The sequence below is a fragment of the Pan paniscus genome, chromosome X, assembly GCF_029289425.2.
Source record: "Pan paniscus chromosome X, NHGRI_mPanPan1-v2.0_pri, whole genome shotgun sequence".
NCBI lineage: Eukaryota > Metazoa > Chordata > Mammalia > Primates > Hominidae > Pan > Pan paniscus.
In genome coordinates this window covers 29496522-29513833 of record NC_073272.2, presented here as the reverse complement: position 1 = coordinate 29513833, position 17312 = coordinate 29496522, and the positions used below count along the sequence as shown (strand labels likewise).

General features: G+C 34.5%; 1 protein-coding gene across 9 annotated transcripts in view; it reads right to left on the bottom strand.

Moving 5' to 3' along the window:
* DCAF8L2 (DDB1 and CUL4 associated factor 8 like 2) overlaps positions 1-17312 on the bottom strand; it is a 163553-nt gene that overhangs the window by 36742 nt on the left and 109499 nt on the right. For 6 of the 9 annotated variants that reach the window (XM_055106339.1, XM_055106344.1, XM_024927270.4 and 3 more), the window contains one exon: positions 204-295. The exons of the other annotated variants lie outside the window; for them this stretch is intronic. The gene's annotated coding sequence lies outside the window, so the exon portion shown is untranslated. The remainder of the gene's footprint in view (positions 1-203; positions 296-17312) is intronic. 9 annotated transcript variants of the gene reach the window in all.

Below are 17312 nucleotides of genomic sequence, written 5' to 3'. Positions count from 1 at the left end.
CCACTAGTGGTTTCTGCTTGCATTTTGGAGAAGCAAGCTCCTAACATATTGATCCTCCCACAAATATGAGCTATAAACATTAGACAAAAATAAACAAATAAACCCAAATACCTGGGGCTCTAGAAACTGTACAAATACAAACATTTTTAGAAGGGACCAAGTGACCAGCACTGTGCGAATACCCTGTATTTTTACAGTTTTACCTGAGAGTAGCTGCAGTCACAGAAGCATGGAAGCGGCTAAAACTCTGATGGTAAACTAGAAATGTTTCTGGTAGTCAAGTGAACACAGAACCCTGGAAGGAAAATAATCAAAGAAGAGAAACCCTAAATTTTGTGTTTAAACTCACTTCAACCTGTGAAACATGCATATGTAGGGAAAACTGGAAACAGCTTTCAACAACTGAAATTTGAGCCACTGACCCCTTCAGTTAGGATATTTTGCAGTTTGGGTCTAACTATTTTAACTACTTACTGGAAGAGAAACAAATTGGTACTGTTCAGAGCAATATAACATAATTCAGAGTGTCTACAACATGAAATTCCTAGTGGCCATGACACAATTTGAAATTATCTGACATACAAAGAACCAGGAAACTTAGACCCCACTTCAAAAGAAAAGACAGTCAACAGATGCCAATTCTGAGATGACTCAAATGACAGAAATATGTTAATTGGATTAAATACTCCAAAATAAAATAATGCCAAAATCTGGTTCTTGGAAAATATCAACAAAATTCACAACCCCTAGCTATATTAATAATAAAAAATGATAGAAAGAAAATTCCAATATCTTGAAGGAAATAATGAATATTACTGCAGGTCCTATATCTATTAAAAGGATAATAAAGGAACATCATGTACAACTTTATGCGAATAAATTCTAAAACCTAGATGAACAGAGAAGTCCCTTGAAAGATTCAAGCTACCAAAACTCACTCAAGAAGAAATAAATAACCTGAATAGTGCTAGATATATTAAATAAATTGAATTCATAGTTAGCTAACTTCCCCCCAAAACCCTCCATGTTTCTGGTGGCTTCTTTGTTGAAATCTAGTGAACATTTGAGAAATTATACCAACCTCAAACTCCTTAAGAAAATTCAATGGAGGGAACACTTTTCAACTCATTTTATGAGGCCAGCATTACTCTAATACTAAAATCACAAAATGATATTATAAAAAACTGCAGATCAATATTCCTTTTTAATTATTTTCTTTAATTTTTATTCATTGAAATCAATTTTATTGTGTATATTTGAGGCTTAGAACATGATGTTATGGGATATAAATAGTAAAGTGGTTGCTATAGTGAAGCAAATTAGCATATCCATCATCTCACATAGTTACTTTTGTGTGACAAGAGGAATGTATGTATATACACATATAAGCACTTCTAAACTGAAGAACAAAGTCAAATATATATATATATAAAATATATATACACACACACAAACACACACACGTACACACACACACACATATAGATGTAGGAAAATTATTCACCCATAAAAAAGAAGAAAATTCTGCTCTTTGCCCCAACAGAGAAAGACCTGAAAGACATTATATTAAGTGAAATGAGCCAGACACAGAAAGAAAAATATTGCATGGTCTCTTATATGTTGCATGGTCCAAATATTACTGAATCTAAGTCCACCATATATAAAATAATAATACACCCTGACTAAGGAGGGTTTATCTACAGAATTCCAGTTTTGTTTAATACTGAAGTAATCAGTTAATGTAATTAGCAAACCATATTAAGAGAACAAAAGGAAAAATAATTTTGTCTTTTTAAATTATTTTCAATTTTTATATTTTTAATTTTTGTGGGTACATAATAGGTGTATATTTTGTCATTTTACGAGATGCAGAAAAATCGTTTTACAAAATCAAATAGCCATTCATGATAAAAATATTCATCAAACTAGTAATAGAAGACAACTTCCTCAATTAGATAATGGGCATCTACAAACAATGAAAATCCTACAGCTAACGTCATACTTAATGGTGAAAGAGTAAATCTTTTCTTCTAATGTCAGAAACAAGACAATGTCCCCTTTCAACACTTCTCTTAAACTTTGTGTTGGAGGCCCTAGCCATAGCAATGAAGGAAGGAAAAAAATGAAAGTGATAAAATGTTAAAGGAAGAAGTAAAACTATATACACATGCAGGTGAAATAATTGTTGAAATAGGAGAATGCTGAGGAATCTGCATATAACTTCTAGAAAAAATAAGTGACTTTATCATGGTCAGAGACTAGATTAATATACAAAAATGAATAAAATATCGGTTTGTATTTACAACAGTACCTCAAATCATCAAGTACTTATGATTAAATTTAACAAAAGACACGAAAGACAGAAGAATTGAGACTAGAGAACACTGACAAACAGATTAGAGAATATTTAAATAAATTAAGAAAAATACTCTAATTCTGGATTGGATGACTAAAATAGATAATATACAAGTTACACCCAAATTTATCTATATATTCAACACAAAACCAACCAAAATTTCAGAAGTTTTAAAAATTTATAGAAATTGGAAAATTGATTTTAGGATGTATATGGGAATTGAAAAGACCAAGAATGCCTGCCCAAAGCACTTTTAAACTGAGGAACAAAGTCAAAGGACTTACACTACTTGATTTGAAGAGTTACTCTAATGGTGCAATATGACATTGGGCTGCAGGATAGGCACATAGTCAATGAAACAGTACAATGTACAGAAAATGGATAGAAAATCAATGGGAAAAGAATCTTCAACTACGTTTGAACAACTGAACATCTATGTGGAAAATAATTGAGCATAGGCCCTTAATACAAACCATATACAAAAGTTAACTCAAAATACATTTCATAGAAATGTGAAAGCTAAAAATAAAAAAATCCTAGAAAAAGTAGGGCATATTATTTGCAACGATTTATTAGATAGGACACACAAAAAGCATAATCATAAAGCAAAAAAAAATAATTGGGCATTTCCCACATTTAATCTTTTGCTTTTTGAAAGACATTGTTAAAAAAAAAATGAACATGCCAGCCACAGAAACAGTCCACAGACAAGGACTGGTGAAGAGACAAGATTTTGGCCCCCATGATCTTTAACCCCTTTAGCCCATGGTGTTACTTCTGTGATTTTTATGTTACATGGCAAAAGAGACTTTGTAGATGGAATTAAGATTTGCTAATCAGCTGACAATAGAATTGAGTGGTTATTCTAGATTATCCAAGTAGGCCTAACGTAATCACATAAGCATTTAAGAGTGGAAAGGGAAGGAAGAAAAGTCAGTTAGAGAGATACAGTGTGAGAAGAACCCCATCACGGTTGCTAATATTTTATTGTTTGTGGTGTAGTTTAAAATCAACTGGTTCCTTGCCTTATTTTTCATATAGACCTTGAATCAACTGTAAAGAAGTTCAATTTTTTATCTCTCACTATGCACTAATCAACAAAATAAGTTAATATAATGTTATAAAAAAAGTGTTACAACAAAATGTAAGGAAAATACAAACACAAATGAAAGTCTTTAAGGTCCAGTGAAGAGAACTAGCCCAGAATCTAATAGAGTGGAAAGGTACCAACTTAAGAAGCAGGTGGAACTGGTCGGGCGCGGTGGCTCACGCCTGTAATCCCAGCACTTTGGGAGGCTGAGGCAGGCGGATCACCTGAGGTCGGGAGTTCAAGACCAGCCTGACCAACATGGAGAAACCCCGTCTCTACTAAAAAAATACCAAATTAGCCGGGCGTGGTGGCGCATGCCTGTAATCCCAGCTATTCGGGAGGCTGAGGCAGGAGAATTGCTTGAACCTGGGAGGCCGAGGTTGTGGTGAGCCGAGATCACGCCATTGCACTACTCCAGCCTGTGCAACAAGAGCGAAACTCTGTAAAAAAAAAAAAAAGCAGGTGGAACCAGAACTATGAGAAACTCAACTGAGCTAGTGAAGAAAAGAAAATGAAACACTAGAGGCATTTTCCAGTAATGGAAGAGTAAATGGGTAGTAGAAAGAAATGCTACTTGAGATTGGGAATATTAAATAGCAGAGATAGCAGTGTTTTGAGGAGAAGGGGAAGATGCTGGTCCTCAATAGATCGGTAGGGGTTTAACCTGAAAAATCTTCTGTAGCAATGCCTTTGGCATCTACTAAAGATCAGTCTACGTAGACTGAAACAAATGGGTAGACAATAGTACAAATATTCCTTGAAACATCCTTGAAAGAAGATTGCATATATATAAACCATTATAAAACCAGAGACAGTAGATATAGCTAAGATAATACAAGATTGAAAATGCACCTTATGAGAGTTGAGTGTAGCACTATGTGACAGAAAGGCGAAACTCCCATCCAAGAACTAACCAGGCATGACTCTGCTTAGCTTCTGATATCAGACACATTCAGAGTGGTATGGGTATAGATGTCAATGGTGGACTGGATAAAGACAATTTGGTATATATACACCATAGAATACTATGCAGCCATTAAGAAGAATGAAATCATGTCCTTTGCAGCAACATAGATGCAGCTGGAGGCCATTATCCTAAGCAAATTAATGCAGGAAACAATAGCGCATGTTCTCATTTGTAAGTGAGAGCTAAATACTGAGCACATATGGACATAAAGATGGGAACAATAGACACTGGTAACTATTAGGGAAGGGAGGCAAGGGTTGAAAAACTAACTATTGGGTACTATGCTCAGTGCATGAGTGAGGGGAATCAATTGTACCCTAAACCTCAGTATCACTCAATATATCCAGGTAAAAAACTTTCACATGTACATCACAAAACTAAAATAAAAGTTGAATATTTTAAATAAAGTAAAATAAAATAAGAAATGTGAAACAGAGAAAACACATACTAAAAGATTTTGAAATTGGTGGATAGGAAAGAAAAGCACCTCTAATAAGATGCCATTTTTATTTACCATAACTTCCATAATCACAAAATTCTACTTTGTCAAAAAAGCCACAGTGTTTCAAATAACACTCTCAGTAACTAATGTATCTATAGTTTTATTTTCCCTCCAGATATTATAACCCCCTAGTGCAAATATTAACATATTATGGGAACACAAAGCCCAATTTAATGCTAAACTCATAGACCACGGATTCCAAGCAACAGTAATAGGCTGATTAGCATCCTAGTGAAATGAAAGCCAAGATGATTTCCATATATGCTCCTTTCCCTAGATATTACCGAGTCTTCATTCTGGGTTGCAACACTCGATTCTGGTTTACAGAACTATAATTTAGCTTCAAATTACTTTTTTGGTATTTTTCCACCATTATATTTGAAATTTTTCAAACATATAGAAATGCCATATCCATATAATCACCACCTAAATGTTATGATTGTTAAGATTTTGCTGTTTGCTTCATCATATATCTGTGTCTCTAGCCATCCACCCATTTATCCAATTATCAATCCACAATATCTTTGATCAATTTCAAAGTCAGTTTCAGATATCAGGAAACTTCATCCCTAAAAACTACAATATGCACATTATTTATTTTTAAACAGGATGATTGAGATATTAACATTCAATAAAAACCATCCATTGAAATTATACAAATCAATAGTTTTTAGTATATTCACAGAGTTGTGCAGCCATCACCACAATCTAATTTTAGGACATTTTCCCCACCCCAGAAAGAAACCCCATGCTCATTGGTAGTCACTTCCCATTTCCCCCCATTCACCTAGCCTTAGGCAACCACTTTCTGGCTCTACTCACTTGCCTATTCTAAACATTTTATGTAAATGGAACCATACAATATGTGTTCTTCTGTGACTGGCTTATTTCATTAGCATAATGTTTTCAAGGTCCATTCATATTGTAGCATGTATCAGTACTTCATTCCCTATTTTTGCTGAAAAGCATTCCATCTTATGATATACCACATCTTATTTATCCATTCATCAGTTGATGGATATTTGGGTTGTTTCCACATTTTGGATATTATGAGTAATGTTGCTATAAACATTCATGTACAGGTTTTTGTGTTGGCATATGTTTCCATTTTTCTTGGATACATAAATAAGGGTGGAATTGCTGGGTCATATGGAACTCTATGTTTAACTTTTTGAGGAACTGCCAAACTGTTTTCCAAAGCAGCTGTACCACTTCACAAACCCATCAGCAATGTATGAGGGTTCCAATTTCTCCACGTCCTTGCCAACACTTTTCATTGTGCCTTTTTAAATTTATAGCCATCCTAGTGGGTGTGAAGTAGCATCTCATTGTAGTTTGATTTGCATTTCCTTAATGACTAATGATGTTGAGCATCTTTTCATGTGTCTATTGCCTATTTATATATCTTCTATTGAGAAATGTCTATTTAATTCCCTTTCCCAGTTTTTAGTTGGTCTTTCTTTAGAGGAAGAATCAATAATGTTAAAATAGCCATACTGCCCCAAACAATTTACAGATTCAATGCTATTCCTATCAAACTACCAATGAAATTCTTCACAAAATTAGAAAAGAAAAGTATTTTAAAATTCCTATGGAATGAAAAAAGGAGCCCAAATAGCCCAGGCAATAATACTATGCCAATAATAATAATAATAATAATAATAATAATAATAATAAAGAAACTGGAGGCATCACGTTATCCAACTTCAAACTATACTACTGGGATACAGTAACCAAAACAGCGCGGCACTGGTACAAAAAACAGGCAAATAGACCAATGGAACAGAATAGAGAGCTAAGAAATAAGGCTGCACACCTACAAGCATCTGGGCTTGACAAAGCTGACAAAAAAAAGCAATAGGGAAAGGAGGGTCACCTATTCAATAAATGGTGCTGGGATAGCTGGCTAGCCATATACAGAAGACTGAATCTGAACCCCTTCCTTATACCACATACAAAAAATCAACTCAAGAAGGATTAGAGACTTAAGTGTAAAACCTAAATCTGTGAAAACTCTGGAAAATGCCTAGGCAACCTAGGCATTCTGGACATAGAAACTAGCAAATATTTCATGAAAAGATGGCAAAAACAATCGCAACAAAAACAACAATTGACAAATAGAATCTAATTAAACTAAAGGGCTTCTGCACAGCAAAATGAACTATCAACAGACTAAACAGGCAACCTACAGAATGGGAGAAAATATTTGCAAACTATGCATTTGATAAAAGTCAACTATCCAGCATCTATAAGGGACTTAAGTAAATTTACAAGAAAAAACAACCCCATTAAAAAGTGGGCAAAGGACATGAACACACTTTTCAAAAGAAGACATTCATGCAGCCAACGAGCATATGAAAAAAAGCTCAGCATCACTGATCATTAAAGAAATGCAAATCAAAACCACAATAAGATACAAGTTTGCATTCAGTAGGATGGCTATAATGAAAAAGAATGACAATAGTAAGTGTTTACAGGGATGTGCAAAAACTGAAACCTTCATATTTTGCTTGTGGAAATGTAAAATGGTCCAGTCACTTTGGAAAACAGTTCTTCAAAAAGCTAGTCATGGAGTTACCATATGATCCTGTAATTTTACTCCTAGTTATACACCTAAGAAATGAAACATATTTCTATACAAAAACTTGTATAGAAATGTTTATTGTAGCACTAGTCACAATATCAAAGACATGGTATCAACCTAAATGCCCATAAATGGTAGACTGGATAAAGAAAATTGGTATATATACACCATGGAATAGTATGCAGCCTTGAAAAAGAATGAGATCATCTCCTTTGCAGGAACATGGAGGGAGCTGGAGGCCATTTTCTTTTGAAAACTAACACAAGAACCAAAAAACAAATATTGCATTTATAAATGGAAGCCAAAATGATGAGAACGCATGAACACTAGGAGGGAAAGAAGAGACACTAGGGCCTATTTGAGGATGGAGGGGAAGAGGAGGGAGAGGATCAGAAAGAATTCTTATTGGGTACCATGCTTATTACCTGGGTGACAATCTGTACACCAAATCTTTGTGACATGCAGTTTCCCTATATAACAAACATACATATCTACCCCTGAACCTGAAATAAAAAAATTAAAAATTTTCATATGTCTTAATTTTTGAAATTTATTTTATTGCATATATTTAAGGTGTTTAACATGATGTGTTGCTACACATATACATAATGAAATCATTACTACAAACTAACAAATTAACACATTCATCATCTTCCATAGTCACTTTTTTTAGGTAAGAGCACCTAAAATCTACTTTCTTGGAAAATTTTCAGTATACAATAAAATACTCAACTATAATCCTTATGCTGTACATTAAATCTCCAGACTTATTTATCTTACATAAAGGAGTGTACGCTTAGACATGCTTCTTCCCATTTCCTCCCCCTCTTCATACCTGGCAATCACAATTCTACTCTAATTCTATTTGACCGTTCAACAAAATTCCACATTTAGGTGAGATAATACACTATGTTTCTTTCTGTGTATGGCATATTTTATTTAGAATAATATTCTCCAGGCTCACACATATTGTCACAAATGGTAGTATCTCCTTTATGAGGCTGGATAATATTCCATTGTGTATATATATACACACACATATATATACGTATATATATATGTATATATATGTATATATACGTATATATATACGTATATACGTATATATGTACACACGCACGTGTGTACGCGTGGGCACACGCACGTGTGTACGCGTGGGCACACGCACGTGTGTACGCGTGGGCACACGCACGTGTGTACGCGTGGGCACACGCACGTGTGTACGCGTGGGCACACGCACGTGTGTACGCGTGGGCACACGCACGTGTGTACGCGTGGGCACACGCACGTGTGTACGCGTGGGCACACGCACGTGTGTACGCGTGGGCACACGCACGTGTGTACGCGTGGGCACACGCACGTGTGTACGCGTGGGCACACGCACGTGTGTACGCGTGGGCACACGCACGTGTGTACGCGTGGGCACACGCACGTGTGTACGCGTGGGCACACGCACGTGTGTACGCGTGGGCACACGCACGTGTGTACGCGTGGGCACACGCACGTGTGTACGCGTGGGCACACGCACGTGTGTACGCGTGGGCACACGCACGTGTGTACGCGTGGGCACACGTGTATATACATATGTGTGTGTGTATATATATATATATATATATATATATATATATATATATATACACTGCAGCACTATTCACAATAACCAAGATATGGTAATAGCCTAAGTGTCCATCAATTGATGATGTGTATCTTGATTTATACATATATATATACACACACAATGTGTTATCTTTACATTATGGAGTCATAAGAGTTCTTTATGCTGATCCAAGTCCCTTATCACTATATGATTTGCTAATATTTTTTCTCATTGTGCGAATTTTCTTTTCACTTCCTTTATGGTGATCTTTGGGTGCAAATATTTTTAATTTTGATGAAGTTCAATTTATTTTTCCTTTATTGCTTAGATATGTACTTTTGGTGTCATATCTAAGAAAACATTGCCTATTTTTCTAAATACAATACAAATAAATACAAAGATTTATTCCTATGTTTTATTTTAAGGCTATTGTTTTAACTGTTAAATTTATGTGTATGATGCATTTTGAGTTATTTTCATGTGTGTGCATGGTGTGAGTTCAGGGTCCAGCTTCATTCTTTTGCATGTGGATATCCAGTTCTCCCAGCACCATTTGTTGAAAATAACATTATTTGTCTATTGAATTGTCATGGCGCTCTTTTCAAAAATCAACTGACCATGATTGATTTTCAAAAATCAATTGACCAATTCAAAAATAAATTGACCATAAAGTAAGGGTTTATTTCTGAGCTCTCAGTTCTATTCAATTAATTATCATGTCTAACCTTATGCCAGAACTTTACTGTCTTGGGTACTTTAGCATTGTAGTAAGTTTTCAAATTGGGAAATAGTGTCCTTTGTCTTTGTTCATCTTTATCAAGATTGTTTGGGGTATTCTGAGTCCCTTATATTTCCATATAAATTTAGGATCGGTTTGCCAATATCTGCAAAAATGCTAGCTGCGATTTTGATAGAGATTGTAGATTAATTGGGAAACATTGCTATCTTAAGAATATTAAATCTTTCGTTCTGTCAACATGGGATGTGTTTTCATTTATTTAAATCTTTCATTTCTGTCGAACTGTTTTGCAATATTCTGTGTACAATTCTTGTACTTCTTTTGTTAAATTTATTCCTAAGAATTATATGATTTTGATTTATTGTAAATGTAATTGTTTTCTTAATTACATTTTCAGATTGTTCATTGTTATTATATAAGAATACAACTGATATTTGTGTATTGGTTTTGTATCCTTCAGCCTTGCTGAACTTGTCAATTAGTTCCTGTAGTTTTCGAGTGGATTCCTTAGGTTTCCTGTACACAAGGTCAGGTCATCTGAAAATAGAGAGAGTTTTACTTCCTTTTTAATATGAAATATTTTTATCTATTTTTCTTACCTAATTTCCCTGGCTAGAACTTCCAATACAGCGTTTAAGTGGCAAGAGCAGACATTCTTGTCTTGTTCCTTATCTTAGGGAGAGAACATTTAATTTTTGACTATTAAATGTGATGTTAGTTATGGATTTTTATTAGATGCTTTTTATTAATTTGAAGCAGTTATCTTTTATTACTAGCTTGTTAAGATGCTTTATCATGAAATGTTGTTGAATTTTGTGAAATGTTTATTCTGTATCTATTAAGATGATTATGTGTTTTTTGCTATTTTTACCTATTAATATGATATATTAAATCAATTGCTTCTTAGATGATAAACCAAACTTGCATTCTTGGGGCAAAACTTTTTCAGTGATGATGTGAAGTTATTTTTTTATGCTCTATATTCAGTTGTCTAGTTTTTTTTTTTGAGGATTTTGGATCTATATTCATAAGGATTATGGTTTGTAGGTTTTTTTTGTTGGTATCTTTGTCTGGTATTTGTATCGGGGTAATACTGGACTCAAAGAATGATTTGGGACCTGCTCCATCTTCTATTTTTTTTTTCAAAGAATTTGTGAGGGAATTGGTATTAATCTTCTTTCATTGTTTGGTAGAATTTACAGTGGAGCCACTGGACCTGGGAATGTTTTGTGTATTAGTGGCAGAGGAGTTAATTACTAATTCAATCTCTTTACTTTTTATGTCTACTCAGATTTTCTATTTCTACTTGAGTCAGTTTCAGTCATTTATTGAAAGCTGTCTATTTCATCAAAGTCATCTAATTTGTGGCATGCAGTTATTCACATTATTTTCTTAAAATTATTTTCTCGTATCTAAGGTCGGTAGTGGTATATTCTCTTTCATTCCAGATATTAATAGAAGAAAAGTCTTCTCTTTTCTTGATAAATGTAGCTAAAAGTTTGTCAGTTTCTTTTTCTCATTTCAAAGCACCAACTTTTGGTTTCATTGATTTTCTTTGCTTTTTTTTCTCTAATCTCTGCTTCATTTATGTTCACTCCAATCTTTATTATTTTGAGTCTCTTGCTTTATTTGGATTTAGTTTGCTCTTATTTTTCTAGTTTCTCAATGTGGAAGTTTATGTTACCGATTTGAGAGTTTCTTCTTATTTAATAAAGGCATTGCAGCTATAAATTAAGCACTACTTATAGCATTTCTTTGGACACAAGTTTTGGTATGTTTTTCCTTTTTTTACCTAAAAGTATTTTCTAATTTCCCTTGTAATTTGTCCTTTAACTTATTGGTTATTTAGAAGTATACTGCTTAATTTCCACATGTTTATTGATTTCTCATATTTTCTTCTGTAATTTATATCTAATTTAATTCTTTTTTAGTAAGAGATCACATATTTTATTAATTTCAGTCCTTTCACGTTTATTGAGGCTTGTTTTATAGATTGGCATATGTTTTATCCTTCAGTGTATGCTTGAGAAGAATGTATTCTGCTTTTGTTGGGTGGAGTGTTCTCCAGATGTCTGTTAGGTCTAGTCACTTTACAGTATTGCTAAAGTCTTATATATTTCTGTTCTTTTAACTTGTTCTATCCACTATCAAACTGTTTGGATTACTTTTCTCTCTAAAATTTGTAGCACTGGATACAATGCCATGATAATCTTCCCTGTTCCTTTACTTTAATTCATTGTTTCTTTGGACTCTTTAAAAATTAAAGCATGTTAGGATCTTGGTGTTGAATTAATAAAAACTCTGCCCTGAATTATACTCATCTCAGTAAGAAACATCCCATAATGAAGCTTCCAAATGAATTTTAGTTTGGAACTATCATGAAGAAGCCTCCTGAATGAGATTTTTGCAGGATGAGAAATTGAGAATATAAATTATGGATTTTAATTTCTTTTAAATTTTTCCTCATGAGAGGAAGGTGATTTTATTTGTGGGGTTTATTCAGGACTTTAACTTACAAGGAAGTTTAATCTGTGTACTCTTAATTTCTTCCCAAGAATTTTATATGGGAGTGATGTGATTTTTATTTAAGTTTAGGGTGGCTTTATATTGACATTTTATTATTAGAGTATTTTAATATTGTCATTTTATTCTGTTGCAGAACGTTTGACAATATGGCTAGAAATAATGTGCAGTGAAAAAAGAAAAATAGTGAGTGAATGTTGGTCTTGGCTACAAAGTAGACTTAGAACATAATAAACGTAATATTCAGTTCCACTTCAGGGGTTTCAGGTGGCAAAATTCGTATTTCCCAGTAATTCCCCTGGAAGGATAACCAAAGAAGCAGTGATCACTATGCAAGAAATAGTCTCATAAAAGTGAGAATCAATTTTCACTTTTGTTTGAATCAAAAGAATCAATCAATTCTAATAGGAGAATGCAAAACTGTTGCTTGACTATAAGTCAATGGTTTTCCTCAATGGTAAATGAAGCAAAGAGAAAAAAAATATTAAGGGCAAAGGTTCTTCCCTACTCCTTATATATCCTTTCCCCTCCTATGAGGATGGATTTTTTTTTTCCTTAACACTTATGACCCATTTCCAGATGTGTTAATACTCCTCAACACATAAAATGCTTTAATTTTCGTTCCTCCTTTTTCAGTTAGTTTCATCTATCCTGTCAAAGTTACAGCACTCAGGAGAACTGGTCCGTTCTCCAACTTGGGAGTGAAAGGCAAAGATTTAGATACATTGGTCTGAAGGCACAATCTTTCATTGGATGGGTTGATCCAAGGTTTAGACTAGGGGCCAGGAAACTATCAGTCCATTTTGACTCTTATGGTAGGCTACATGCTCCAGCCTAGATTTTATCAGTATAAAATAAATATAGGTAATATTTTGGCCCCATGTTCCCTTTTCTTTTCTTTCCTTTTTTGGACAGTCTGTCACCCAGGCTGGAGTGCAGTGATGCAATCATAGCTCATCTCGATGTCGAACTCCTAGGCTCAAGTCATCCTTCTCCCTCAGCCTCCCAAGTAGCTAGGACTACAGGTGCACACCACCATGCCCAGCTATTTTTTGTTTTATTTTTATTTTTGTAGAGATGGAATATCCCTATGTTGCCCAGGCTGGTCTCCATCTCCTGGCCTCAAGCAATCCTTCTACTTTGGCCTCCCAAACAGTGGGATTACAGTTGTGAGTCATACACCCTGCCTATATTTTGGCCCTTATCTGCTTAACCTTTTCATTTATTTCCCAGTGGTCTCAGAACCTGAGCATGGAAGCAGGTGCTATTTAATGGATTACCTTAACACTTCAGAAACTCACTACTTTGATGCTACCACTTTGCTTGAGACATCATCTTCTCTGGCCTGGGTAATTGCAATAACCTCACAATCAGTTGTTCTCTATCCACATTTGCTCCTCTATAGACCCACTTTTTGCCATGGAAACCAAGTCATATCATTCTGTCAGTGCTCAAAACTTTACAGAGATTTATTTTTCTTAGAGTGATAGTCATATTCCTTAAAAATGCCTATAAGGCCTTTCCTCTCTCCTGAGTCATCTCTTACTTTTCCCTCCCTTGCTGACTGTATTATGCCCACTTTAATATCACTGTTATACTTCGAATGAGACAACAACATTTCTGTCTAAGGCATTTGCCCTTTTTGTGCTGTCTTCCTGGAACATTACTTTTCTGCAAATATCCACGTGGTCCCTCACATCCATGAATTCTTTTCTAAATTATCCCCTTAACATGGGAGGCTTTTATAAAGACACTATGGAGTATAACATCTTTTTCCACCCCCAGCACTATCTTTACACTGAATCACATTTTTTTCAAAACATTTCTTGCTTTGCTTATTAGCTATTTATTTATTAGTTTTCTGCCAATTTTTGTTATAATCACCATGGCTTTTTTGTTTGGTACTTTTGGCCTAGTCCCCAGACCACAGCCTGAGATTCCATAACTCCTCAACAAATATTTGGACAATGAAAACCCTTTTGATAGATACTGTGCTGAGAAAAAGGTTTTAATTAGAAAAGGGACATTTAAAATAGTCAAAAGAATAAATGTAGAATATTTTGCATAGTGTCTGCCCCACAGTAGTAGCAGGTTCTCAGAAAGTGTTAGTTCCAGCTTTCTCTGCATCAATTCAATTGTTTCATACATTTGAGAGTTTGAGTTTTCCTAGACATAAAGCAGAAAGAAGTCATTTTTTTTAAAAGTCAGACGGTGTACAGTTAAGATTCATTCAACAGCAGCGACCAAATATGCAAATAATAGTGGCTTAACTACTACAAACACATTTTTAAAGAAAAAGTTTAAAGTAGATAGTCTATGATTAGTCCAAGGCTCAAGGGCCCAAGTCATTATCTCTGTAAATCTCTTGGTGAAATGGTAGCAACATGACCGTAGCAAATATAACATCTTCACACTGAACTGTCTCAAACTGGAAAGAAAGCAGTTGTTAAAAAATGAAGATCCTCTCATGTGTCCTCTCCATTTGTATGGAGGAGATTCAGTCCTACAAGTTCCCTGGTAGCCAAACCCCCATATGCCAAAGGCAAGAGACATTGGTAACTTGGCCCAGTAGGCTCAGGAAGTGACTATCTGATATTTTTGGCCTCTATGCTGGGAGACAAATCAAGACAGAAAAGGGATGCAACAGTTGTTGCATCAACAAACAATAGTGCCTTCCAAATTAATAACATATATAAATAAAACAAAACCTTTCTTTGCATTTCATGCCTCAATATTAAAGAAAATTTATCAAATAAGGAAAAAAATCAAGATAAGCATCATATAAACATTTTCTTGAATTTAAATCATTATGAATAGAATTCCTTTTTTCCCACCATACACACTGGGAAAAATGTATCCTGCATAAATGACAAGGAAACTGTAAGGATAAAATCAAATAGTTAATAAAAAAATTTTTAAATTCATAAAAATTCAACTATAAGGTTTTTTAGCTCTTTTGCTCCTGAATGCCAAGAGTTCTTATATATACATATACTTATGACAATTGTATGATTCTTATATATTTATGCGAATATCATTGTTCTTTCATTCTTTTTCTTTCTCTCTTTCTTCTTCCCTTTCCTTCATTTACTTTGTTTCCTTAATTGTATTAAAAACAATATTCTCCCTCATTGCCTAGTAGATAGCCTGATTACAAAGAGGTATTCATTGACTAATTAGACAATGATTCATTCTAGTCTACAAAGTAGCTAGCTTACCTAGAGACAGTCTATTTTCAAAATTTGAAGAGTCTCTTTGCTAGACATTAAACATTAAGGGAAATAGCTAATATTTAATTGTGTTAGTAAAAAAATAAAAAGAGTAGAATAATTGACAAACTAGGTAAAATTTATCTATTTTGTTGGGTTTCTGTTGAATTGCTTTGTAGAGTTCCTGAAAAATGTTACAATCCTCCAACTCTGCACATTTTAATATATAAATTTAACGGAACACAAAGAACACTTACTGAAGGTGTACAGAATATGTGTGTTTCTAATTTTATCACACATTATTGGACATCATTCTCATTTCCCCAATCCCCAAAGCTATTAGGAAACATAAACAACTTTATGTAAAGGCTATACATATCCAGGCATCTGGTTTGAGTGAGAGGATTATATGAATATTGAAAAATACTATAAAATAGAAATATTGAATTGACATAAGTAGATTTGCTTTAAGATTTAATAACTTAACTGTAGCACATTTTTATCACCTCTATAAAGTTCTTTCTAAGCCTTTCCCTGTCAATCATACTGGTGAAAATCTATGACCTCTGTTTACTTTGCGGAAAATTTTTGCCTGAAAAGAAGTACCCTTCTGCTTTTACCCAAGTACCAGGGGTTAGGTCAGGTTAAAAGAATATTGTATACATTTTTTCAAAGAAAATATGTTAAAACTCTTCAAGGCACATGCAGTAGTGCCCTCTTCAGCCCCTTCTGACCTGATAAAATGATAATGCCAGATTGATCTTCCCAATTTAGTTGTATAAATAACCTTTTGGGGATATTATTCTACAATAAAAAAAATCTGCTGCTTTAAAGGACACACGGTTTTCCAACTTCCCTCTAAGTGTCTTCACTGCCATTGTGTTTTTTGTCTAGGCTGCCCTATGGAGTCTATTTAAAGAGAGATTCAAGAATCAAACCCACTGACAGTCTTTCAGAAGGATTTGCTATTGCACTTGACAGGAAGAGGCTTGTCAATCATTTGAAGACCTTTTGCTTGAAAAACTAATATTTTGGAGGAAAAGTAAAGCAAATCTTGAGGGCCATTTACTCACAACTTCTTCACGTTTATATGCCTTAAATTATTCCTCCTGCTAAAGGAGTATCTGTATACAGACTTTGGAAAACTATGACTATTTATTAAATAGCAAATATGAGGACTAGGTATCATAAAATTATGGAATTAAAACAAAGTGAATTGTGCAGGTATCAAATCTAAATGCTCATTTATTTCATTTATTAAAAACATAGCTGAACAGGTGTATCATATTGTTCAAGAAACCACAGTTAGAGTCAGGCTTGGCTGTATTCTTTCTAGCATGCCATCCAATGCCTTCCATTTCAATTTTCTTTCTCTTTCTTTCTTTCTTTCTCTTTCTTTCTTTCTTTCTCTCTCTCTTCCTTCCTTCCTTCTTTCTTTCTTTCTTTCTTTTTCTTTTTTTTTTCTTCTGACGGAGTCTAACTCTGTCCCTCAGGCTGCAGTGCAGTGGCATGATCTCAGCTCAGTGCAACCTCTGCCTCCCAGGTTCAAGCAATTATCCTGCCTCAGCCTCCCGAGTAGCTGGTATTACAGGTGCGTGCCACCACACCTGGCTAATTTTTGTATTTTCTTTAAGTGCAGATGGGGTTTCGCTATGTTGGCCAGGCTGGTCTCAAACTCCTGATTTCAAGTGATCTGTCTGCCTTGGCCTCCCAAAAGTGCTGGGATTACAGATGTGAGCCACCAC